This window comes from Jaculus jaculus, chromosome 16 (assembly GCF_020740685.1).
Source record: "Jaculus jaculus isolate mJacJac1 chromosome 16, mJacJac1.mat.Y.cur, whole genome shotgun sequence".
NCBI lineage: Eukaryota > Metazoa > Chordata > Mammalia > Rodentia > Dipodidae > Jaculus > Jaculus jaculus.
Genome location: NC_059117.1, coordinates 18,884,213 through 18,910,692, shown reverse-complemented (window position 1 = coordinate 18,910,692; position 26,480 = coordinate 18,884,213). Strand labels below are relative to the sequence as shown.

At 46.1% G+C, this 26,480-nt stretch overlaps 1 long non-coding RNA gene across 1 annotated transcript; it reads left to right on the top strand.

The window, feature by feature from the left end:
- Nucleotides 1-3,800: 3,800 nt before the first annotated feature.
- Nucleotides 3,801-25,030, top strand: LOC123455324. Its single transcript, XR_006633838.1, has 3 exons — nucleotides 3,801-4,110; nucleotides 16,297-16,409; nucleotides 24,524-25,030. It is a non-coding gene; the product is annotated as an uncharacterized LOC123455324 (long non-coding RNA).
- Nucleotides 25,031-26,480: the final 1,450 nt, after the last annotated feature.

Below are 26,480 nucleotides of genomic sequence, written 5' to 3'. Positions count from 1 at the left end.
TTCTAGCTCATCCATTTTGGAGCAACACATGAAACAGTTAAAAAAGAGAAATTCAACCAGGTGTGGTGGCACATGCCTTTAATCCCAGTACTCGGGAGGCAGAAGTAGGAGGATCGCTGTGAGTTCAAGGCCACCCTGAGACTACATAGGGAATTGCAGGTCAGCCTGGGCTACAAGGCCTGACCTCGAAAAACCAAATTAATAATAATCATAATCGTAATCATAAAATTCAAAAAGCTTAGGCATAGTGGCACATGCCTTTAATCCCAGCACTTGGGAGGCAGAGGTAGGACACCAAGAGTTCAAGGCCATCCTGAAACTATGTAGTGAATTGCAGGTCAGCCTGCGCTAGAGTGAGACCCTACCTCAGAAACCAAATGAACAAAATCATGTGTGTGTGTATGCCATGGTCTTTTGTCACTGCAAACAAACTCCAGATACATGTGCCACCTTACATCCAGTTTTACACGGTGTGGTAGTTTGAATGTGATAGCTTGTGTGCCCCCATAGACTCAGGCATTTTTGTTGTTGTTTGTTTCAAGGTAGGGTCTCATTCTAGCTTAGGCTGACTTGGAACTCACTCTGTAGTTCCATGCTGGCCTAGAAAGCGATCCTCCTACCTCTGCCTCCCTAGTGTTGGAGTTTAAGGTTTGTGCCACTAGACTTGGTTAACTTCAGGCATTTTTGACTAAACTTCCTACTTGTGCCCCTAGCAGGCCGATTCCTGCTAGAAAGGTTGTGTCCCCTGGAGGGATACGAAGTCCAGCCCAAAGGTGTGGAAAAAGGAGTTTGAGCACTGGTGGTGGTTCCTGCTTACTCGTGGGGCTGGCGGGAGGTTTCTCTCTGATTGGATCTATGAATGGGAGCCAGCTTCCTCTGCCACTGAAGGAACTTCCCCTGACATAAATCCCTTCCTCCCATAAACTGTGTCTGGTTGGATGTTTATCCCAGCAACATGGAGCTGACTACAACACCTTGGTCCTGGGGAACTGAACCCTGTCCAGTAGGCTTTGCAAGCAAGTACCTATAACCACTGAGCCATCTCCGGAGTCCAGTTACCCTTTCTTAAACAACTCAAAGTCTTCAACATATTACCATCTTCCCAAGGTGAACACCAGAATGTTTCTCTTCATTTGGTGGAAAGTGATGAAACAAGGCCCACAGAGTTTAATACTTCCAGGCATGGAAGTTTAATACTTCCAGGGGCAAACGTGGTCATCAAATCCAGAGGTTGTAGATCAAATGGAATCAGTTGCTATGATTTTGATGCAGAGTAACCTACCTTTCCTGCATATAACTCTTTTATTATTATTTTGTTGTTTGCTTGTTTGGTTGTTTTTTTTCAAGGTAGGGTCTCACTCTAGCCCAGGCTGACCTGGAATTCACTATGTAGTCTCAGGGTGGCCTCAAACTCATGGTAATCCTCCCACCTCTGCCTCCCAAGTACTGGGATTTAAGGCGTGTGCCACCAGGCCTGACTCTGTTTTTTTTATTATTATTATTATTATTACTACTACTACTACTACTACTACTACTACTACTAATTTTATAGACCACAGCAGAGAGAATTGGTGTACCAGAGCCTCAGCCACTGCAATTGAACTCCAAACGCTTGCGCCACCTACTGGGCATGTACAACATTGCACTTGCCTCACCTTCATGCATCTGGCTAATGTGGGATCTGGTGAGTCAAACATGGGTCCTTAGGCCTTGCCAGCAAGCGCTTTAACTGCTAAGCCATCTCTCCAGCCCCTATACATACCTCTTTAAACCAACTGTGTCTGTGCTGGAGAGATGGCTTAGCGGTTAAACCAATTGTGTCTCATTCTTGTTCTTGCATTTATTTTGATCTGAACCCCAAGTGCTTTTTCATTACAATGGTCACCATTCACTAGATGTTTACTGTATTTCAGGCACCATACTAAGTCCTTTACACATAAATCATGTAGTCCTCCCTAGTATAGGGTAGGTACTATTATTCACATTGTCTGGAGTTCGTTTGCAGTGGCTGGAGGCCCTGGTGAGCCCATTCTCTCTCTCTCTCTCTCTTTCTCTGTCAAATAAATAAATAAAAATAAAATTAAAAAAAAAAAAAAAAGAAAGAAAGAGCCAGACACACACACACAGAGAATGGTGTCTCCAGCCACTGCAGACAAACTCTAGATGCATGCGCCACCTTGTGCATCTGGCTTATGGGGGTCCTGGAGAATCAAGCCTCGAACCGGGGTCCTTCGGCTTCACAGGCAAGCGCTTAACCACTAAGCCATCTCTCCAGCCCTTTTTCTTTTTTTTCTATTTTTTGTTTATTTTTGCAGCCAGGCTCTATAGCAGGCTTTTGGGCTGTTCCATGTTCAGCTGTTTACCAAAGGAATTTGCAATTGGGAGGCTTGTCCAAGCATAGATGGGGGACTTTGTGTAAGGCTGGAGTTAACTTGCCAACAAATATAAACCACTGACTCCAACCCTTTATTATATTCTTCAGAATCCCCAAACAACCAACTCATTTAACATTAGCAAAAATCCGATTGGAAAAGTACTCGTGCAAAGCTAGCTGGTAAACTCCTAAAATCCCAACATTCAGGAGGACAAGATAGGGGTATCATAAACTGGAGGACCCCCGCCCGCCGGGCTACCTAGTAAATTCTTGGCCATGCTGGGTTACACGAAATAAAGAGAGGGCTGGAGAGATAGCTTAGTGGTTAAAGCGCTTCTTGCCTGCAAAGCCAAAGGACCTAGGTTTGATTCCCCAGGACCCATGTGCGCCAGATGCACAAGGTTATGCATGTGTCTGGTAGTTCGTTCGTTTGCAGTGGGTGGAAGCCCTGACAGGCCCTTTCTCTCCCTCCCTCCCTTCCTCCCTCCCTCTCTCCCAAGTAAATAAAAAGAATGTAAAAAAAAATGAATTAAAAAAAACAGGGGGAAGCCGAGTATGGTGGCACACAAATCACCAGGAGTTCGAGGCCACCCTGAGACTACATAGTGAATTCCAAGTCAGTCTGAAGTACAGTAAAACCGTACCTAGAAAAACAAAACAAAACAAAAAGGGGCGGGAGAGATGGCTTAGCGGTTATGGTGCTTGACGGCAAAGCCAAAGAACCCAGGTTCTATTCCCCAGAACCCACATAAGCCAGATGCACATGTGTCTGGAGTTTGCAGTGGCTGGAGGCCCTGGAGTGCCCATTATCTCTCTCTCTCTCTCTCTCTCTCTCTCTCTCTCTCGGTCCTTGCAATTAAATAACTAAAAATATTTTAAAATAATTTTAAAAAATAAGGGGAAATAGAAAGTAATAAAGTTTTATCATTGCCCCAGATGGGAAAACTGAGCAGTTCTTATTTTGCCTTTCCATCACAGGAGGGTAAATATTCGTTCTCCGCCCAGAACCTGCAGAAACGCAAAGCGCGCGGGTGCACGCAGACCGCCGACGCGCTGCACAGGGAGTTCTGCCCGTGATCCGAGCCGCCGTGGCCTCGACCCTCCCGGGCACTGGACCCGGGCTGCGCCCGCGCGGGTCTGCGGACCTCCGCCGTTCGTTCGTGCCCTCGCATCCTCCGGGCGAATCAACGAGGACCCGACACGGACGGCTTCCCCGGCGTCAGCGAGGTCTGTCGAGGGCCGACTTTTCCCCGGACGGAGCCGGGTCCAGACCCCGGAGGGGGTGGGGGACACCGGGCCACGGGCAGCTCCTCCCCGCCACCGGCGGCCGCGCCGCGCTGCTGCGCGAGGTTTGCAGCTGCGTTTGCTTACCGGTGGCCATGGTAACGCCCGGTGGCCATGGTAACTCCCGTGGCCATGGTAACACAGCACCGCACCCCGCGGGTTCCGGATCAGCCCAGGGTGCTCTGCGGGGGGGGGCTCCCCCCCAAGGCCCAGGGACTCCCCGGGACCGGGAGGAGTGCGACCCCAGAAGTCAGGCCCGGGGAGCTGTGTAGACTGAAGCGGGACCCCCTCCCCAGCTCCCATCGATCGGGTGGTCTCCGGGGGAAGAGCAACCCTGGCAGGTCCAGCACGGCGAGCTTCCCCGCTTGCTGATTTCCCTTGGAAAAGCCTGCTCTCTGGAAATCCTCGACGCGGAGGCTTCCAGCAGGTCGTGGGGCTGGCCGCGGCCTTGGGTAAGTTTCATCTGATTCTGAAACTTCAGTGGTTTCACACAGGACGCAGCGAGACGGACAGCAAACAGGAAGTGGAAATTTTGACCTAGTGGAAACCACCTTTCTTTCACCTGCATTCCTCCAAAACAGTCAACAGAGCGCAGATGTCTGCCCTTCAGGGGACTGTCTCCCCATGCTGGGCCTCGGAGGGGCTTTGTTTACTCAGAAGAGTGTATTTTAGGCACTTTGGGGGGGGGGCGTAGAATCTTGGGGTTATGTTTCTCTGCCTTCCTAACAAAAGAGCTCATTGTAATTCTTATACCCAAGGGGTGTGTGTGTGTGTGTGTGTGTGTGTGTGTGTGTGTGTCGAGAGAGAACAACCACAAACCTGTATTCAAAGTTCTAAACCAGTGTAAAACACTTCTTCGGAGCCTGGCGTGGTGGTGCTCGGGAGGCAGAAGTAGGAGGATCATCGTGAGTTCGACGCCGCCCTGAGACTACATAGTGAATTCCAGGTCACCCTGAGCTAGAGTGAGACCCTACTTCGGAAAACAAAACAAAACCACCCAACCAAACAAACAAAACCCAGTGGATTTTGGGTCAGGATCTCAATAAGGCCAAAATGGTTTCAATAAGGCCAAAATGTAGCAGAAGATGACCTTGAACTTTCTTTCCTATGTGTGAATGATATGTGTGTGTGTATGCATGCTTATACGCGTGTGGACACGTGTGTGTGCACATGTGGAGGCTAGAAATAGACGAGTGTCTTCCTCAATTGCTCTCCAGCTTGTTTTTATTTTTTTCCAGGTTCAGGTTTTTTATTTTATTTTATTTTATTTTATTCACAGCCTTCCATAATTATAGACAATAAACCATGGTAATTCCCAGCCCCCCCTCTCCAGTTTACTTTTTGAGACAGTGTCTCTCACTGAACCCAACCCATTCTGCTAAATCAGCTAGCCAGCAAACCCCAGGGATCTTCCTATTTACATCCCCTAGTGCAGGGGTCACACCTCCTGCTGCTGCTTTCTGCATTAGTGCTGCGGATCCAAACTCTGCCATCTTCCCAGTCCCAACCTTGAACTTCTGATCTTCCTGCTTCTACCCCACAGTGCTAGGATTACAGGTGAGCAACACACCTGTTATTATTATTTTTAATTTTATTACTTATTTGAGAGAGAAAGAGGCAAGCGCAGAGTGAGAGGGAGAATGGGTGTGCCAGGGCCTCCAGCCACTGCAAATGAACTCCAGATGCATGCACCATTTTGTGCATCTGGCTTAGGTGGGTCCTGGGGAGTTGAACCTGGGTCCTTTGGCTTTCCAGGCAAGCGCCTTAACTGCTAAGCCATCTCTCCAGCCCCACACCTGCTCCTTTATTTTATTTATTTATTACAAATGCAGTGCTGGGGATTGAACCGAGGGTCTCATGCATGCTGGACAAACACTCTTGCCAACTGAATTACATCCCAAGCCCCTCCCATTTTGGTTTTCATTTGCATGAGACAGGATCTCATGTAGCCCAGGCTGGCTTTGAACTGGCTATGTAGCTGAGCATGACCTTGTGTTTGTGGCCCTTTTGCCTCCACCTCCCAAGACTTAGGCATAACAAGTTAGACGTATGTCACCATGACCAGTTTTATGAGGTGTTGGGGATTGAACCCAGACCTTTGTGTATGCTAGGCAAACACTCTTATCAACTGAGCTACATTCACAGCTCCCAAAAGTCCCTTAAGTATTGCTAGATAGTTCCTGGATAGAGAGGAACAGAGGTGTGTGTTGGCTTCCGCCAATGAGAAGGGGAGCCCGAAAGGGGTAAGATAAGTGAAAGTTCTGGAGTGCAAAGGTGTGGGTATGTCAGAGTGGAGCAGAGGGAAAAGGCAATTCAGGACAAGAACGCCTGAGTCTTCTGACCCTTGTCCTCACAGACCTGGCCCTGCAAACACCAGCAAACGCTTCCTTACTCATGTGGCGGAGGGTGGTGGCTATGGTCCTTGATGGCATTGTGCCCAGAACGGAAAATGTGGCTGTTGGCAACATATCAAAGGCCTGTAATTGTTTAGAAACCTTTACACCTCTGATCACTAAACCACAAAGCCCAAGGGCTAAGACCCAAGGAAACTTTGGAACAATAGATTAAGCTCCCTGCCTTGTGTTTGCCTGGCATTTCTTTTTTTGGTTTTTCAAAGTAGGGTCTCTCAGGCTAGTCCAGATAGACCTGGAATTCACTATGTAGTCTCAGGGTGGTCTTGAACTCACAGCAATCCTCCTACCTCTGCCTTCTGAGTGCTGGGATTATAGGCGTGTGCCACCATGCCGGGGTTAGCCTGGCATTTCTCTTTTTTCTTTTTTTTCAAGGTAGGGTCTAACTGTAGCCTAGGCTGATATGGAATTCACTATGTAGTCTCAGGGTGGCCTCAAACTCTTGGCGATCCTCCTACCTCTGCCTCCTGAGTGCTGGGATTAAAGGCATGCACCACCATGCCCAGCATATTACCAATTTTTTAAGTAACTAAAGTGTGCCCGGATGAAGTCTCTTGACCTTATTCTAGTCTTAACATCCAAAGAGCTGAGTGGACTAACCTCAGCTCCCATCTCTAACCATGTGCTGCCTTTAATCCCAGCACTCAGGAGGCAGAGGTAGCCACTGCAAACGAACTCCAGACGCGTGTGCCCCCTTGTGCATCTGGCTAATGTGGGTCCTGGGGAATCGAGCCTTGAACCAGGGTCCTTAGGCTTCACAGGCAAGTGCTTAACCGCTAAGCCATGTCTCCAGCCCCACTATATTTTAAAAAAATGGTAATATTTTTGTGTGTAGAGTGTGTGTGTGTATACGCAGATGGATGCACACCATATGCATGCATGTAGAGGTCTGAGGAAAACTGGGCACCCTTCTCGATTGTTCATCCACACACTTCTTTGAGGTGGGATCTTGCCCTCCACCCAGAGTAACCATTTCCAGTCATCAAGCCCCAGTGATTCTCTTGTCCCAGCCTTGCCCACTGGCATTACACACGGTTCATGGCCATGCCCAGTTTTCACATGGATTTTGGGGAGTTGAATGTGGGAGGTCTCAGGCTCAAAGAATTACATCATTGGTCTTGCTTACTGAAGTTCGTGGTGCCTCTTTAAATTCGGCACTGGGAGGGAGTGCTTCTGCCTCCTGTGACTCCACTGTGAAGGGTGTTCACAGGCACTCAGAAATGTGAGACATGGAACAGACCATGAGGATCTTCCAGGCTCAAGATTCTCCAGAAGCAAAATGAGGCCCAGATAACCTAGACCTTTCTTTCTTCCTTTATTCCTCTCTTTCTTTCTTTCTTCTTTCTTTCTCTCTTTCTTTCTTTTTGGTTTTTTGAGGTAGGGCCCGGAAATATATAAATAAAAAATATTTTTTTAAAAAAGTCATCACAGGGCTGGAGAGATGGCTTAGCAGTTAAGCACTTTCCTGTGAAGCCTAAGGACCCCAGTTCGAGGCTCGATTCCCCAGGACCCACATTAGCCAGATGCACAAGGGGGCAATGCATCTGGAGTTCATTTGTAGTGGCTGGAGGCCCTGGTGCACTCATTCTCTCTCTATATATATATCTGCCTCTTTCTCTCTCTTTCTGTCACTTTCAAATAAATAAATACTTTTCAAATAAATAAATAAATAAATACATATGTATATATGTGTGTGTGTATGTATGTGTATTTATACATACATATATATATATATATATATATATATATATATATATATATATATATATATATTTTTTTTTTTTTTAATATATTTGTGAGGTAGGATCTCATTCTAGCCCAGGCTGACCTGGCACTCACTCTTGAACTCAGTGATTCTCTTACCTCTGCCTCTCAAGTGCTGGGATTAAAGGTGTGTGCCACCACGCCAGGCTGTATTTATTTATTTTGAGACATGGTCTCACTGTATTACCTGGCTGGCCTCAAATTTATGGTGTTACTCCTTCCTCTGCCACTAAGATTGCTGGGATTGTAGGTATATGCCACCATCCCCGGCTTGATCTCACCTTTGGATCTCCTTTCAGGGCAGGCTGGCCTTAAAGAGTTGGCCCAGGGCTGGAGAGATGGCTTAGCGGTTAAGCGCTTGCCTGTGAAGCCTAAGGACCCCGGTTCGAGGCTCGGTTCCCCAGGTCCCACGTTAGCCAGATGCACAAGGGGGCGCACGCGTCTGGAGTTCGTTTGCAGAGGCTGGAAGCCCTGGCGCGCCCATTCTCTCTCCCTCTATCTGTCTTTCTCTCTGTGTCTGTCACTCTCAAATAAATAAATAAATAAATAAAAATTAAAAAAAAATATATTTTAAAGAGTTGGCCCAGCTTTGTGGCTACTGTCCAGACCCAGGCTGGTCAATGAGAGGTGCTGTGACCCAAGGAGGGTGGCCTCCTGGGAGCGATAAACCATTCCACCCAGTCTCTTTGATGTGCTCACCAGGGGAGCTGGCCTGAGAGTTAATCTTTGATTCCACAGCCTGGGAGGATGGAGAGATGGTTTAGCAGTTAAGGTGCTTGCCTGCAAAGCCAAACGACTCAGGTTCAATTTCCCAGGGCCCACATAAGACACCAACACAAGGTGGAACATGCATCTGGAGTTTGAGTTTGTTTATACTGGTGGAGGCTCTGGTATACCCATTCTCTCTCTCTCTCTCAATTTTTCGAGGCAAGTTCTCACTCTAGCCCAGGCTGACCTGGAATTCACTATGCAGTCTCAGGCTGGCCTGGAACTCATGGTAATTCTCTTACCTTTGCCTCCTCTCCTGAGTGCAGGAATTAAAAGCATGCACCACCACTCCTGGCTCCTCTCTTCTTTTTCAAATAATGAATAAAAATATTTTTAAAGCCGGGCGTGGTGGCGCACACCTTTAATCCCAGCACTTGGGAGGCAGAGGTAGGAGGATCACTGTGAGTTCGAGACCACCCTGAGACTACATAGTGAATTCCAGGTCAGCCTGAGCTAGAGTAAGACCCTACCTCAAAAAACAAAAACAGAATCAAAAACAAATTTTTTAAAAAGGAATGTTTTTGGATCCTGAGCCTTTCTCCTTTTAAGAACAAAGAAACTTTTTGCAGCATTTATATTCTCAGTCTCCCCTTCCCCGTTCCTTCTCTCTCTTTCTCTTGTTTTGTTTTTCAAGGTAGGGTTTCACTCTAGCAAGAATTCACTATGTAGTCTTAGGCTGGCCTTGAACTCACTGCAATCCTTCTACCTTTGCCTCCAAGTACTGGGATTAAATGTGTGTGCCACCTCACCCATCTTTTTTTTCTCTCTTTTTGACAGTTGCATGAAACCCAGGCCGGCCTCAAGCTTACTGTATACCTGAAGCTGGCCTTGAATTCCTGCTCCTTCACCTCTACCACCTGAGGGCTGAGAACAGAGATGTACCACCATGTCTAGACTGAATTAAAAAAAAAAAGGATATCTTTAATTTTATTATTTATTTGAAAGAGAGAGAGAGAGAGAGAGAGAGAGGAGGAGTGAGAAAGAATGGGCACTCCAGGGCCTCTGGCCATTGCAAATGAACTAGATATATGCACCACCTTGTGTGCCTGGCTTTAGATGGGTTATTATTATTACTATCAATTATTGACATACTCAGTATGTAAATGGCACATATTGGTACCATCCTTATCTTCATCCCTGTCCCCCCTCCGAAGGGACCCTCCTCACTGGGGATGCCAGTTATCCCTATGGGGATTGTGGGTTGTGCATTGTGGGGGTTAAGGCTCCAATTTTTTGATATTTTGTTTTTTTGAGGTAGGGTCTCACTCCAGCACAGGCGGACCTGGAATTCACTATGTAGCCTCAGGGTGTCCTTGAACTCAAGGCAATCCTCCTACCTCTGTCTCCCAGGTGCTGGGGTTAAAGGCGTGCGCCACCACTCCTGGCCTGAGCTCCAAATCTTTTTTTGGTGGGGGGGTTTAAGGTAGGGTCTCACACTGGTCCAGGCTGACCTGGAATTAACTATGTAGTCTCAGGGTGGCCTCGAACTCTCAGCGATCCTCCTACCTCTCCCTCCTGAGTGCTGGGATTAAAGGCGTGCACTACCACGCCCGGCTTGAGCTCCAAATTTTAACTCTTTCTTTGAGTCATGTTTTCTTGTGAACTCTCACAAATAAGTAAGATTCATCTCTTCCTGTTTCCCGGCTGAAGTCACAATGTGACCAGCTACCTTGTGTTTCTACTGTTATCTCTTCCCATATGCCCTCAAAAAAACAAGAGTAAAGTAAACTTTTCCTTCCTTAAATTGCTTTTGTCAGGTATTTTGTCACAGCAATGGGAAAAGCAATATACATAGGGCTGAGGAGATGGCATAGTGGTTAAGGTGCTTGCCTGCGAAGTCTAATGACCCAGATTTGACTCCCCAGAACCCACGTAAGTCACATGGTGTTGCATGTGTCTGGAGTTCATTTGCAGTGGCTGGAGGCCCTGGCATGCCCATTTTCTCTCTCATAAATAAATAAACATAATAAATACATGAACAAATAAATACAATAAAAATAAACATAAAAAGACACATGACATAGTATATGTAAGGATATCAGTATAATAATTAGTGATCCAAAGAGCATATCAAAGCCAGAAAGGTCAGATCTCTGTTCCTCTTCACAATAACATGCAGCCTGGAAGAAACACCACAAAGAAACAAAACACTGATACCAGGGAGTGACGGGAAGTCCTTGGATGGGTTGGGCGTCAATGACTAATTTCTTTTTCAACATGTTTCTAATCTTCAGTACTAAAGAATTAGGTGCAGTTGCCTTTGTAGGAAGAAGTGATGGAACTATGACATGGAAGAGAGGAAGGTTCCAAGTCTGATGGTGTAAACTTTTCTTGGAACCAAAGAACAAGAGTATCCACAAAATAGATCATCATTGACTATGTCTGTGTGATTAACTGTGAATAAAGTCAGCTCTGTGCTATTTTAGTCCACAATATATGTCTTAATCTAATAAATTTGACCTTTCAAAAAAAGAAAGTAATGGGCTGGAGAGATGGCTTACCAGTTAAGGCATTTGCCCGCAAAGCCAAAGGATCCTGGCTTCCAGGACCCATGTAAGCCAGATGCACAAGGGGGCGCATGAATCTGGAGTTCCTTTTGCAGTGACCAAAGGCCCTGGTGTGCTCATTCTCTCTCTCCCTTTCTCTCAAATAAATAAATAAAATATTAAAAAAGAGATAGTAAATCTGTTTTTTCTTTCTGCTAATCTACTTTTTGTCAGTTTAATTTTCAGTTTCACTAAAAATAACATAAAAGGAGAGAGGAAAAATAAAAACCTTTGCCTCCCTGACATATCTCATAGAAACACAATTTTTAAACACATAGAATTTTCTACTGGCCCTATTCAAACAGGCTTGTTACCCCACATTTTTTTCTTGACAACAGGAAAGTAGATAGAAGATTAGGAGGTTTGGATGTTTTCTAAATTTTTGTGGGGGTGAGATCCCATCCATCAGGATTTAGCTTAAAGTGTATGATTTATATTCAACAGACATAGAATGAATCCTTGCAATTCTTTTTAAAAATATTTTATTTATTTGAGAGAGAAAGATAGAGAGGGAAAGAGGCAAGGAGAGAGAGAGAGAGAGAGAGAGAGAGAGAGAGCGCCAGGGCCTTTAGCCACTTCAAAAGAACTCTAGACACAAGTGTTACCTTGTGCATATGGCTTACATGGGTACTAGGGAATTGAACCTGGGTTCTAAGGTTTTGCAGGCAAGCACCTTAACCACTAAGCCATCTTTCCAGCTCCTTGCAATTCTTTTTTTAAAAAAATATTATTTATTTATTTATGGGGGGGAGAGACAATGGGCACTCCAGGGCCTTTAGCCACTGCAAACAAACTCCAGACACTTTGCGCCACTGTGTGCATCTGGCTTACGTAGGTTCTGGGGAATCAGACCTGCGTCCGTAGGCTTTGCATGCAAGTGCCTTAACTGCTAAACTTATCTCTCCAGCACCCCCACATGCAATTCTTAAATTCAGAAGTTAAGTGTTGTGGCTTACTTAGAGCTTTGAAGGCTCTTGGCCTAATTGAATGTAAATTTCTAGTTAATTGGAAATAATATGGGAGCTAAAGGTAGGGGAAAAGTTGAACTAACGAGTAAGGGAGACAAAACAGAAATGCCGAAGCAGTAGGATTAAAATAGGTTAAGTTTGGGGCAATAGCTTAGTCAGTAAAGTTCTTGCCTTGCAAGCATAAGGACTTGACTTTGAGCCCTAGAACCAATGTAAATAATATAGGCATGAAGCCATCTGCTTGTAATGCTGGCGCTAGGGAGCTGAAGACAGTCAGATCTCTGCGGTTTGCTGTGCAGCTATTAAGTTTATTTGGCAAGCTCCAGGCCAATGAGAGACCCTGTCTCAAAAAAAGGTGGACAGGGACTAGAGAGATGGTTTAGCGGTTAAGCCCTTGCCTGTGAAGCCTAAGGCTTGATTCCCCAGGATCCATGTTAGCCAGATGCACAAGGGGATGCACGCGTCTGGAGTTCGTTTGCAGTGGCTGGAGGCCCTGGTGTGCCCATTCTCTCTCTCTCTATCTGCCTCTTTTTTCCTCTCTCTGTCACTTTCAAATAAATAAATAAAAATAAACAGAATGTTCTTTGCATCTTACCTTCTAGAAAAAGAAAAAAGAAAAATAAAGGTGGACAATATTCATTAGGAACAACACCTGAGGCTGTTCTCTAGCCTCCACAGTCAGGAGGACACATGTGGACACAAACATACACATTTACACACAAGTGTAAGGCTAGCCTGGGCTATATAGTGTGGCTGTCTCAGAAAGGGAAGGGAGAGGGAAAGAGAAAGGAAAAGACAGAAAAGAAAAGAAAAGAAAAGAAAAGAAAAGAAAAGAAAAGAAAAGGGAAGAGAAGAACAAAGGCCAGGCATGGTGCCTCACATCTATAATTCTAGCCTTCGGGAGACTATGACAGGTTGATTGCCATGAGTTTGAAGTCAGCTTGGTTTACTCAGGTAGTACATTCCAGGCCAGCCAGAGCTATACAACAAGACCATCTCAAAAATCAAACAAGCCGGGCGTGGCGGTGCACACCTTTAATCCCAGCACTCAGAAGGCCGAGGTGGGAAGAACACTATGAGTTCGAGGCCACCCTGAGACTACATAGTGAATTCCAGGTCAGCCTGGGCTAGAGTGAGATGCTATTGTAAATGGCTATTTATTTAGAATTCCATGAACATTTTAAAAAATGTTAAAGCTAGAAGGAGAGAGTAGGGACTTAGCTCAGTGGCAGAGAGCTTGCTTAGCAAGTGCATGGCCCTGGGTTCACACCCAGCACACACACACACACACACACACACATAGAGAGAGAGAGAGAGAGATGGGGGTATAGGTCAATGTTAGAACTCTTACATGGAATACACAGGGCTCTGGCTTCAAACTACCCCCTTCCCACACACATACACACACAGATACTATTTTCTCTTTTCCATGCTAAGTCTTCAAACTCCATATGTAGTTTGCACTTAGTACAATCTTAGTATATATCTCAACTTGGATTAGCCATATTTGAAGTGCCCACTAAACACACATGGCCAGGGGCTACTGTTACTGGGCAACACAGGGTTAAAGCCAGTGCCCACTGAACACACATGGCCAGACTGGGCAGCACAGGGTTAAAGCCAGGGCCTGGCCCTCAGAACTTTGCTAGGAGTTCTAGGGCCCTCCTCCCTCCAGGTGAGTGGTTCCCTTAAACTCTTTACCTTGGTCCAGCTCCTCCAGCTCTCCTGCCCTGCCTCCCCCCTTCACGACCAGAAGTCACCGGCCTGAAGCCCTGTCTTCCATTTCCTCGCAGCAGCCCGCCTGCCTCCCTGTGAGTCCCATCGTAACGTCCTTTTCCTGTCTCTAAATAGGGGTCTGTGTACTTAGCTATTCTTGATTGTAACAGACCAATCTTGGCATAGCTTGCCTGTCTGTCTGGGCTAAGGTGGGCACATTTTGTGTAAAGGTTCAGGAAAAGTCCCAGTGAGGAGGTGGCAGGCGCCAGGTGCCAGGAGCTGGAGGACAAAGTGGAAACGTGAAGTGGTTTCGATTTTGGCAGCGCCGTGAGGCTCAGTGACACCCTTCGCTTCAAGAGTCTGGGGTCTGCCTTTCGGCGGGGCTTCCTGCACCATTGCCACTGGCTCCTTCCCCTAACAAAGGTGGAACCAAAACTTGATTCAAAGAGCTTTTCAGGGGCTGGAGAGATGGCTTAGCTGTTAAGGTGCTTGTCTGCAAAGCCAAAGGACCCAGGTTCGACTCCCCAGGACCCACAGAAGCCAGATGCACAAGGTGGTACATGCATCTGAAGTTGGTTTGTAGTGGCTGAAGGCCTTGCTGTGCCCATTCTCTCTCTCTCTCTATCTTTCAAATAAATTAAAAAGCAAAACAAAACAAACAACCAAAAACAAAACAAAGAGCTTTTCAAAGAGTGTCAGGTAGCCTGGCCACTGAAAAACACCCTCAGTGGCTGGCCAGCCACTTCCGCTCAGCGGTTGTAGGCATGAGCTATTTGTAGCCCGGGTGTGGTTACTTTCCTCCTGCTCAGGGAATCCCATAGCCTTGGCTTTGCCCTCCAGGCCTGTGGCCTCACTCTGGAGGCCCTTGGCTTTCTTAGAACTCCTTGCATTCATTTGCTGGACTGCCTTGGAAAAGTAGCAGGAACCAGGTGGGTGGTGCGCCTCTGTAGTCCCAGCCATTGGAGGTAGGAGGATCACCAGGAGTTCAAGGCCATCCTGAGATTACATAGTGAATTTCAGATTTCAGGTCAGCCTGGGCTAGAGAGGAAAACCCTACTTCAAAAAAAAAAAAAAAAAAAAAAGAGCAAGGCATGGTGGCTCACACCTTTATCCCAGCACTTGGGAGGCAGAGGAAGGAGGATTGCCATGAGTTCAAGGCCACCCTGAGACTACATAGTGATTTTCAGGTTAGCCTGAGCTAGAGTGAGACCCTACCTCAAAAAATCAAAAAAAAAAAAAAGGAATTTGGGGGTAATCTGGGCAACAAAGAAAGACCCTCATCTCTTAAAAAATCTGTCACAAACTGAGAGGTTTAGAAATTTATTGTCTCACAGTTCTGGAAGCTAGGAGTTTCACATCAAGGTGTTGGTAGGGTGGAGTGCTATGAAGGAGGATGCATTCTGGTCTTCTGTCTTCTGGTAGCTGCCTATAGTCCTTGGGCTACAGAGGGTAGTACCTGTGTGTTTGTTCATATCATCTTCCCTGTGTGTGTGTCTCTATGTCTAAGTTTCTCTTTTTTTATTTTAGAGAGAGTGAGACAGAGAGAGACAGAGGGAGAGAGAGAATTGGCATGCCAGGGCCTCAGCTTCTGCAGTTGAACTCCAGATGCTACCTAGTGGGCATGTGTGACCTTACACTTGCCTCACTTTTTTAAAAAATATTTTTATTTATTTATTTGAGAGTGACACACAGAGAAAGAGGCAGATAGAGAGAGGGAGAGAGAATGGGCACACCAGGGCCTCCTGCCACTGCAAACAAATCCCAGATGTGTGCACCCCCTTGTGCATCTGCCTAACGTGGGTCCTGGGGAATCAAGCCTCGAACAGGGGTCCTTAAGCTTCACAGACAAGCGCTTAACTGCTAAGCCATCTCTCCAGCCCTTGCCTCACTTTTGTGCGTTTGACTTATGTGAGATCTGGAGAGAGATTAAACATGGGTCTTCAGGCTTTGCAGGCAAATGCCTTAGCTGCTAAGCCATTTCTCCAGCCCTAAGTTTCTCCTTTTTTATATAGATAGAAGTCAAAATTGGATTTACATATACCATAATGACTTCATTTTTGTTGTTGTTTTTTGGTTTTTCGAGGTAGAGCTCACTTAGGCCTGGGCTGACCTGGAATTCACTATGTATTCTCAGGGTGGCCTCAAACTCAAGGCAATCCTCCTACCTCTGCCTCTTGAGTGCTGGGATTAAAGGTGTGCGCCACCACACCTAGCATCCATTTTTGCTTGTTTACCTTGGTAAACACCCTGCTTTCCAAATAAGGTCACATCTGAGGTACTATAATTAGCATTTCAACATATAATGTTTCAGGGGATACAGTGCAACCCATCACAATTGCCTAAAACCTTGAAGCAAGTATAACTTTTCACCTTCATGTCTGGGAGTCCAAGCAGTGGGTGGTCACTGAGCCTTGTGCATGCATCAAGGGAGCTGCCAGTGTAATCATCTGCTAATTGCCCCACAGGGTCCATGGAAACACAGTATTTCCTGGGGTTGCAAGCAGGAAAATGACTCATAAAACTTAGCCTCTGTCCTCAAGAACTGGAACCCAGCAGGAGAGAGAAGACGTTTGACCAGGTAATAAAATATAGGGCAGCAACATGGTCAAATAATTAAGTTATATAAGAGAGTACCTTTGTGTAGTTAGGAGGTAAGTGACACTCATGGAGATTTGCTTTGGACCGTCCGGACTCCAAAGTTAAAGATGGGGAAGGTTGGGAAATCCTGGTGGACTTCTAGGCAAAAGTAGGCATTCTAGGGAAGCCTGAGACCCATTGGCATACTTTTTTGTTTGTTTGTTTTGTTTTGTTTTGTTTTCGAGGCAGGGTCTTACTGTAGCCCAGGCTGAACTGGAATTCACTATGTAGTGTCAGGGTGGCCTTGAACTCACCGCCATCCTCCCTACCTCTGCCTCCCCAGTGCTGGGATTAAAGGCGTGCGCCACCACGCCCGGCCCCTTGGCATATTTAAAAAGTGGGTGGGAGCAGCTTGGGTGAGAACAGGCTGGAACAGCAGGACAGAGGGTAATTGTTACAGGATTTTCTTAAAACACTGAGCCTTACTCAACTGGTGCGTGGGATCTATTGAGTAGTTCCAGCAGGAAGGCAACATAATCCAAATCGGAAAGCAAACTGAGCAGATCTTGTTCAGACCATTCTAGTAGGAGTTACCGAGCAGGTGTATGGGGAAGGGAAGCTAAATTGGGTGGGGGAGTGGTTCCCAGGGAAGGGGAAAGGCCCAAGGGAGAGTTCCCAGGAAGCAAAAAGGGGAAAATGGAGTGGGGAAAGCACTGCACGGAACTCAAGGGAAGGGTCTGAGCTATGGAGAGGAAGGGGGCCTAACTTCAGAACAGTAAACAGGGAAGTCAGTCAGAGGTGTGGTTTGCACAGTCCCTACTGAGAGGAGAGAATGGGCCCTCCCCTTCCTTCACCTCCCTTCAACTGCCAGAAGCAAGACCGGCCTCACCCTTCCTCCTTCCATTTCCCCTTATTCCTTTTTCCCCCCTCTGTATCTTAATCATCCAAAGGCATATTTGTCTCAAGAGTGTTCTCCATGTTACAGTGAGGAAATGACCACAGGGAAGGGCCTTAAAGCGATATCACCACTATCATATGCAGACAAGGCAAAATAGAGAAAAAGGGAGGAATCAAAACTATGTACGTGGGTCGGGGCTGGAGAGATGGCTCAGTGGTTAAGGCACTTGCCTGCAAAGCCTAACGACCAGGGTTCAATTCCCCAGTGCCCATGTAAAGTGAGATGCACAAAGAGTTAAAGACCCTGGAGTGCCCTTTCTCTTCCCCTCTCTTTTGTCTGTCCGTTTGCAAGTAAATAAAATAAAATAAAATATGTACGTGGGGTTTGGGTGTGGATCAGTGGTAAGCGCTTACCTAGTATATAGTAGGTTCTGGACTCCATCCCCATCACCTTCAAGAAAACAACTGAAGTGCCTTAACTGCTAAGCCATTTCTCCAGGCCCCTCCCCTATTTTTTTTCTTTTAAAAGTACGCCTTTAATCCCAGCACTCAGAGGCAGAGGTAGGAGGATCACAGTGAGTTCAAGGCCACCCTGAGACTACATAGTGAAGTCCAGGTCAGCCTGGGCTAGAGTGAGACCCTGCCTTGGGGGGGGGGGATAAAAAAAGAACTCTGGGGAGTTGATAATGCTACACGCAGAAGCAATGAGTTTCCAGAGAGAAATCCCAGTGCTAGGAATGGAATGCCTCCCAATGAGTTGTTTAGCATGTCTTCTAACATAGCACATTTGCCAGCATGTTTTCCTGGCATGTGCTCTATAAGGATATTAAACATTTTTAAAATTTTTATTTTTGTTTGTTTATTTACTTATTTATATGAGAGAGAGAAAGAGGCAGAGAGAGAAAGAGAGAGAATGAGCAAGCATGCCAGGGCCCACAACCACTGTAAGTGAACTCCAGACACATGCATCACCTTGTGCATCTGTCTGGCTTTACGTGGGTCCTGGGGAATTCAACTTGGGTCCTTAGGCTTCCCAACAAGTGCCTTAACCACTGAGCCATCTCACCAGCACACCATCCATGTTCTTCTGGGCCTGTGTTCCTGACCAGCTACATACAAAAGAAAGCTGCTTTACTCCTAATTTCTTTTTTAAAAAATTTAATTTAATTATTTGAAAGAGAGACAGAGGGAGAGAGAATGGTATGCCAGGGCCTTCAGCCACTGCAAGCGAACTCCAGATGTATGCACCACCTTGTGCATCTGCCTTATGTGGATCTTGGAGAATTGAACCTGGGTTCTTTGGCTTTGCAGGCAAGCACCTTAACCACTAAGCCATCTCTCCAGCCCTGCTCCTAGTTTCTATAACGCGATAGTCTTGAATCTGAGCAAAGGTCTTCAGGAAGCATTTATTGGTGTTGCACGGACCGATGACATGCGGAGTTCAAAGCGTACATGCTGTGTGTTCGAAATCAAGGCTGCGGTGAGCTCGCGTATTGCCACAAGGTGCTGATAGAAACACCTTGGACTCATTACATGTTTAAAGTTTTGATGGTTGTGCCTTAAGGAGCTTTCTACTGTTTTCAAAGTTTTCGTGCAGTAATTCCACACAGGACGGCTACTCACAGTTTACGAAGCAGCCCAGTTGGTAGAAAGCTTGCCTAGCGTGCTCGAAGCCTGTGTTCAGTCCCCAGCGCTACGTAAACGGCACCAGTGATTGAGCACGCTTGTAATCCTGGCATTCCGGCAGGAGAGGCAGGGAGATAAGAAGTTCACGGTATTCACAGCTACACAGTGAGTTCGAGGCCAGCCTGGGATACATGAGACCGTGTTTCAAAAACAACAAGGTCATGGAACAACAGAAGAAAGGTGTGCTAGCTGAGTGTGATGCATGCCTGGCAGATAACTTCCTTTCTTAGAGTGTAAGTGAGCTTGGTTACTTCCCTAGAAACCTGCCAGGTCCTGGGCTGACCAGCTCAGCCCCCCATCCAGTAAATTCCCATTAAAGATCCTAATCAGGATTACCAGATAGCATTTCCCATTTATGGGGATCCCCCCACCCCTTCTGATATATAGGAGTCTTGCCTTCTTTCCTTCTCTTAAGCTTCCTAAACTGGGAGTGGTGGTGCACGCCTTTAATCCCAGCCCTTGGGAGGCAGAGGTAGGAGGATTGCCACCAGTTCAAGGCCACCCTGAGACTCCATAGTGAATTCCAGGTTAGCCTGGGCTAGCGTGAGACCCTTCCTCGAAAAACCAAACCAAAACAAACAAAAAAGAAAACCTTCCTAAATTTTATTGACCCTCTTTAGTTTTATGGATTTCATTCATCAAAATTCATAGCACAAATTCCTGTATCCATTCAGCCAGGTTGGCCTTGAACTTTCTGTCTAGCCAAGGATGTCCTCGAGCTTCCAATCCTCTGCCTCTGCTTCCTGAGCTCGGGAATGCAGGCGTGTGCCGCCCCGCCCAGTCTACGCAGTGATGAGCAGCAAGCATGCGCGTTAGGAGAACACTATCAACTGCGTTACATCCCTAGTCTCCCACTTTGTCTCTTTATAGATATTTTTCATCTCTCATGCGCACAGGCTTTGAGGCAGGCATGCATAAGTGGATGTCTGTTCGTTCACCTACTTGCCATTTCTTCTTCCCCACCCCTGCCTCAGCCTCTCTTACTGTACAAGTGCCTCAGCTCCCTGACAGCCAGTTCCAGGGCCCCTGGTCTAATCCCACAGGAAGCTCTAATGTTCTGGGGCTGGGATGCTCACAGTGTAATAGGGAAGTCACTTTCCACTAATTATACTACCACACACTGTAAGCACTCTCCAGCTCAAGCCATCTGTTTTGTCTCAGCAGAGGTCTGCTTTCTCTAATGGCTAAAAGGGGGAAGACCTGGTGAGAGATGATGTCGTGGCCCCATAACACATTTACGGGCAGGGCTCTCACTCAGCAAAACAACAGGGAATTCCCCAAGGTTGAATCTAAAGCACAGCGTACAGAAACTCAGGGTATTTGATGTGGACTAAGACGGTGGGTGAGTGGCCAGGGATAATGGAGTGGAAGAGCATTAGCTATACTGGCCTATCACCTTCTCTAGTCTTTGCTTGCTATTGCAAAAGGAATTTTAAGTTTTCTCACAAGCAATCAGTAATAGGAGACTGGATTAAACGATCATCTTCTATGTATACAGTGAACCATACCTCAGCCATTTATTTAAATTTTAAAAAATACTTTCATTTGAGAGAGATACAGAGAGAAAGAGAGAGAGAGAAGGAAAGCAAGCAAGCAAGCAAGAAAGAAAGAAAGGAAGGAAGGAAGGAAGAAAGAAAGAAAGAAGCAGATAGAGAGAATGGGCACGCTAGGGTCTTCAGCTGCTGCTAACGAACTCCAGACACATGTTCCACCTTGTGCATCTAGCTTACGTGGGTCCTGGGGAATCGAACTTGGGTCCCTTGGCTTTGTAGGCAAGTGCCTTAACGGCTAAGCCATGTCTCTAGCCCACTTCAGCCATTTAGCAGGATTCGATGAAATGGATTTGTTGACATAAATAGATGTTTATAACCTATTGATAAATTAATATTTTTGTGAGTTTTAAAATTTTTTAATTTTTTGGTTTTTCAAAGTAAGGTCTCACTGTAGCCCAGGCTGACCTGGAATTCACTATGTAGTCTCAGGCTGGCCTCAAACACACGGTGATGCTCCTACATCTGCCTCCCAAGTGCTGGCATTAAAGGTGTGTGCCATTTCCCCTGGTTTATGAGTTTTTTTTTTTTTTTTTTAATTAGTTTTTTGAGGTAGGGTTTCACTGTAGTCCAGGCTGATCTGGAATTAACTCTGTATTCTCAGGGTGGCATCAAATTTACAGCAATCCTCCTACCTCTGGCCTCCCAAGTGCTGGGATTAAAGGCGTGTGCCACCATGCCCAGCTAATGAGATTTTTTTTTTTTTTGGCATGGAAAGCATATGCATATTCAACATTGAAAGTTATTATGTGCTGTAATCTCATTATATATGCTCGCTACAGATAGGCATTATAGTTATATTAAAGACGACTTTTCTGTCTTTTTCTTTTTCTTTTTTGAGGTAGAGTCTCACTCTATCCCAGGCTGTATTCTCAGGATGGCCTCGAACTCACGGCGATCCGCCTACCTCTGCCTCCCAAGTGCTGGGATTAAAGGCATGCGCCACCACGCCCGGCTGGTTTTTTTTTTTTTTTTTTTTTTTTTGAGGTAGGGTCTCACTCTGGTCCAGGCTGACCTGGAATTAACTCTGTAGTCTCAGGGTGGCCTTGAACTCACAGCGATCCTCCTACCTCTGCCTCCCGAGTGCTGGGATTAAAGGCGTGCGCCACCACGCCCGGCTTTGTTTTTTTTTTTTTTTCAATGAAAATATATGATACGACTTGTGAAACTTGAAAAAGATTACCATCATTTCATAAGAACATGCCCTCAAGAATATTTCTTTGGTGTTGAAGTGAACAGTGGAGTTAGAAATTTGGGTTCTGCCCCTCCCCTCCGCTCTGCTTTCCATCTCAAAGGTCTGGTCAGCAGGACCACCCTTCGGAGCCCCCCTTGGGGAAGGGAGGAAGAGGTGTGATAAGCATGGCCGCCTTCATTAGTCCAGGCAGGCTGAATGAGCGGCTCTGAACTCCCCAGCGCAGTCAGGTCCTGTAGGAGGTCGGGCTGCCCTGCCCTTTCTTTTCTGAGACTCTTCCCACCTGCCAGCTGCTCCTCTCATGAATAGTTTTTCTTCTGGTCTCAGCCCCATGACTTCGCTTTTCAGGCACTATTGTTCCTGACCAGCTGGTGAGCAGAGTTGGTTTTTAGGGTTATAGAGTCTTTAGGTTATGGAGGGGTTAACTGCCATGGGAAAGGCAAAAGCAAAAGTTATAAGGTCACCAGGCAATCAGGGGGCAGGAAAAGGGTGTAAGGAGTTGGGCTTCCCTGTGTGCACGTCCTCGGAGTTAGGGGTCTGGCAAGGGGGCAGGACATGGTACACGCTCTCTCAGCTGGCAGGTCTCTCCAGCGGGGCCTTCAGAGTCTGGGGCACAGAGACAAGAGAGTCCAGATATTGCTCTGAGAGCTGGGCAGCCCTCTGCTTTGAAAGGCTAAACGAGGTGTCTCAGTTCCTTTGGTCATCGCTGTGACAAAATGCCTGGCAAAAAGCAACTTAAAGAACAAGACTTTATTTTGGCTCCCAGTTTTAGGGAACAGTTCACTAGTTCATTGTGGCAGTGAGAGTGAGTCGAGCTGTGCATCAGGAGTGTGAGGCAGCTGGTCACATTGCATCCACAATCAGGAAGTACAGACTCGTGTACCACCTAGTGCCCATGTGCGACCTTGCACACTTGTGTCACCTTGTGTCTGGTTCACACGGGTCCTTAGGCTTCGCAGCAAATGCCTTAACTACTAAACCATTTCTCTAGCCCCGCACTTGTTATTCTTTTTTTTTAAAAAAATATTTTGTCAAGCCGGGCATGGTGGCGCACGCCTTTAATCCCAGCACTCGGGAGGCAGAGGTAGGAGGATCGCCATGACTTTAAGGCCACCCTGAGACTACAGAGTTAATTCCAGGTCAGCCTGGACCAGAGTGAGACCCTACCTTGAAAAACCAATATATATATTTTGTCTATCAAACTCCAGATGCAACTGCCACCTTGTGCATCTGGCTTCCAGGGGTCCTGGGGAATTGAGTCTCGAACTGGAGTCTTTAGGTTTCACAGGCAAGTGCTTAACCACTAAGCCATCTCTCCAGCCTACATTTGTTATTCTTCAGGTGAAGTTGGCTCTCCCAGAGTTTCCTTTGCCATTCTCATAAGCACCTGCCAATATTCACTCATTGTTCACCACACATGGCACGGTAGGACCGCAAAGACAATAATAACTTCTGACTCAGGGAGGTTGTGAGGAAGTTCCTTGAGGTCTCAATACCTCTAGATATTTGAGGACTAAGGGGCTATTGATCTTATTGTAAATTGATAGCCAGAAATACTAATGAGGTCTGGTTTTAGCAACTGTTTATTAAATCCTCATTCATGCGCCTTGTGTAGTGTCTTATTTAATCCTCACAAAGTGGCAGTGTTTTCTCTTTCTTAATTTAAAAATATTTTATTTATTTATTTTAAAAATTTATTTGAGAGAGAAAGAAGGAGAGAGAGAGAGAGAGAGAGAGAGAGAGAGAGAGAGAGAGAGAGAGAGACTGATAGAAAGAACTCCAGACACATGCGCCACCTTGTGCATCTGGCTTACATGGGTCCTGGGTAATCAAACCTGGTCCTTTGGCTTTGCAGGTAAGCAAACACCTTAACTGCTCAGCTATCTATCCAGCTCAGTATTTTATTTAAAAAAGTTATTTATTTATTTATTTATGAGAGAGAGGGGGAGAGGGAAAGAGAGAGAATGGGCAAGCCAGGGCCTCCAGCCACTGCAAATGAACTCCAGACACATGCACCACCTTGTGCATCTGGTTTACATGGGTCCTGGGGAGTTGAACCTGGGTCCTTAGGCTTTGCAGGCAAGCACCTTAACTGCTAAGCCATCTCTCCAGCACGTGTCCACATTTTCTAGTGCAGACATCTACTCAGAGATGCTAAGCAACTTGCTCACATGTTTAGTTGAATGGATTTGAGCCTGGATTTGAACCTGCATATGTATGTCTCCTAAATTCATCCTTTAATCTTCTGTTCTACTGTCTGTGCTTTGTTCCTTGCAAAGCAGAAAATAAGACATGAGAAAAACACTGCTGATCACTGCAATATCTCTATCACACATTCCAAGGCTCAGGGTCCATTGCAGAAGAGGTGGCGGAAAGAATGTAAGAGCCAAAGGAAGGGTAGGACTCCTTACAATGTGCTCTTCCAGACACAAAATGGCCTGGATATCCATGACCTCACAGTGCCTGACACTACCCACACAAGACCATCATAACAGGAGGAAAAGATCATGACATCAAAATAAAAGAGAGACTGACTGAGGGGGAGGGGATATGATGGAGAGTGGAATTTCAAAGGGGAAAGTCGGGGGAGGGAGGGAATTACCATGGGATATTGTTTACAATTATGGAAGTTGTCAATAAAAAAAATAAATTTAAAAAACCCACACTGCTGCTAAATGTAGTGAGAGGCAAAGAAAACATTCATTATGCTTTTGACTTTCCCTAATATAATATACAAGACTGCGTGGAATGGGAGCTAGGTTAGGCTAATTTTGTTTTTCTTGTCCCCAGGTTTGGAAGTGACTTCAGAGAGTTTCAGCAGCCAGTGATATCTGACAGTTTGTGGTGCAGCAGCAGCTGGCCACAGAGACTTCCCCCACCGGCTCCTTCTCTGCTCTGAGAGAATGGAAACATTGGATCTCTGGCGCCCGTGGAGAACTCAGGGCCTATTCACTAGGATGCACACAGGCCCACGGGGAGAACAGCTTCCTGCCATAGCACTCTTGACCATACTAGTGGCTGGGGGAGGCTTGAGTCCTGGGTGTAAATCCCAGATTATCTGCACTTGAAGGGGCAATGTCTGGCTCTAGAAATTGTGAGGTCCAGAGAGATAACCCCAGCACTCGGGAGGCAGGGAGGCAGAGGTGGGAGGATCAACTGACTAACAACAGAAAGATTTACCCCAGGATTCAGGAACTGCTTGAATTTTTTTAAAAAATTAATTTATTTGCACTCTGAGAGAGACAGAGAGAAGAGACACACACACAGAGAGAGATAGGGAGCACACCAGGGTCTCTAGTCACTGCAAATGAACTCCAGATGCATGTGCTACTTTGTTCATCTGGCTTTAAGTGGGTACTGGGGAATTGAACTTGGGTTGTTATATTTTCCAGGCAAGCGCCTTAACCGCTGAGCCATCTCTCCAACCCAAAATTCTTTTTTTAAAAAATATTTTATTTTATTTATTTACTAAAGACAGAGAGAAGGAGAGAGAGAGAAGAGAGAATGGGAGCGCCAGGGCCTCCAGCCACTGCAAAAGAACTCCAGACGCATGCGCCTCCTTGTGCATCTGGCTAACGTGGGACCTGCAGAATCGAACCAGGGTCTTTAGGCTTCGCAGGCATGTGCCTTAACAGCTCAGCCATCTCTCCAGCCCCTAAAATTCTTTTTTAAAAAAGTATTTCCTTATGGGCTGGAGAGATGGCTGAGTGGTTATGGCATTTGCCTGCAAAACCTAAGGATCCAACTTTGATTCCCTGGTCCCCACGTAAGCCAGATGTACAAAGGTGGCGCATGCATCTGGAGTTCATTTGCAGTGGCTGGAGGCCTGGTTTGCCCATCCTTTCTCTATCTGTCCCCCTCTCAAGTGAATAAATAAAAATAAAATATATTAAAAATATTTATCTGCATGTGTTTGTATGTGCGTGCGTGTGTGTGTATGGGCACAGAAGGGCCTTTTGCCTCTGCAAAGAATGCAAGTGTTTGCACCACCTTTTGTATCCAGCTTATGTGGGTGGCTTGAAAATTGAACCCAGGTTAGCAGGCTTTGCAAATGCGTGCCAAGCCATCTATCCAGTCAAATCCCTGAAACTCTATGCACACTTTTCTAGTTGTGGACCTATGTTCATCTTTCTGGGGGAGGGACTTCAACTTTTGTCAGATTATAGAGGTGATCCTGACCCTAAATATTAAGAATCATTGCTTTCTTTTTTTTTTAATTTTTTTTTAAAAATTTTTGTTTATTTTTATTTATTTATTTGAGAGCAACAGACAGAGAAAGAGGCAGAGAGAGAGAATGGGCGTGCTAGGGCTTCCAGCCTCTGCAAACGAACTCCAGACGCGTGCGCCCCCTTGTGCATCTGGCTAACGTGGGTCCTGGGGAATCGAGCCTCGAACCGGGGTCCTTAGGCTTCACAGGCAAGCGCTTAACCACTAAGCCATCTTCCCAGCCCCATTGCTTTCTTTTTTGAGGTAGAGTCTCACTCTGGTCCAGGCTGACCTGGAATTCACTATGGAGTCTCAGGGTGGCCTTGAACTCACGGTGATTCTCCTACCTCTGCCTCCCGAGTGCTGGGATTAAAGGCATGCACCACCACGCCTGGCTAAGAATCATTGCTTTGAGACTAATTCAGATAATGTTGTTTTCTTAGTATTAATTTGAGCTAATTTTAGTTTACCTTTCATAGGAGATTTCTGCTTGGGACTTGGCTAAGTGGTGAGGAAAATGTTAAGTAGATTGAAAAAACTG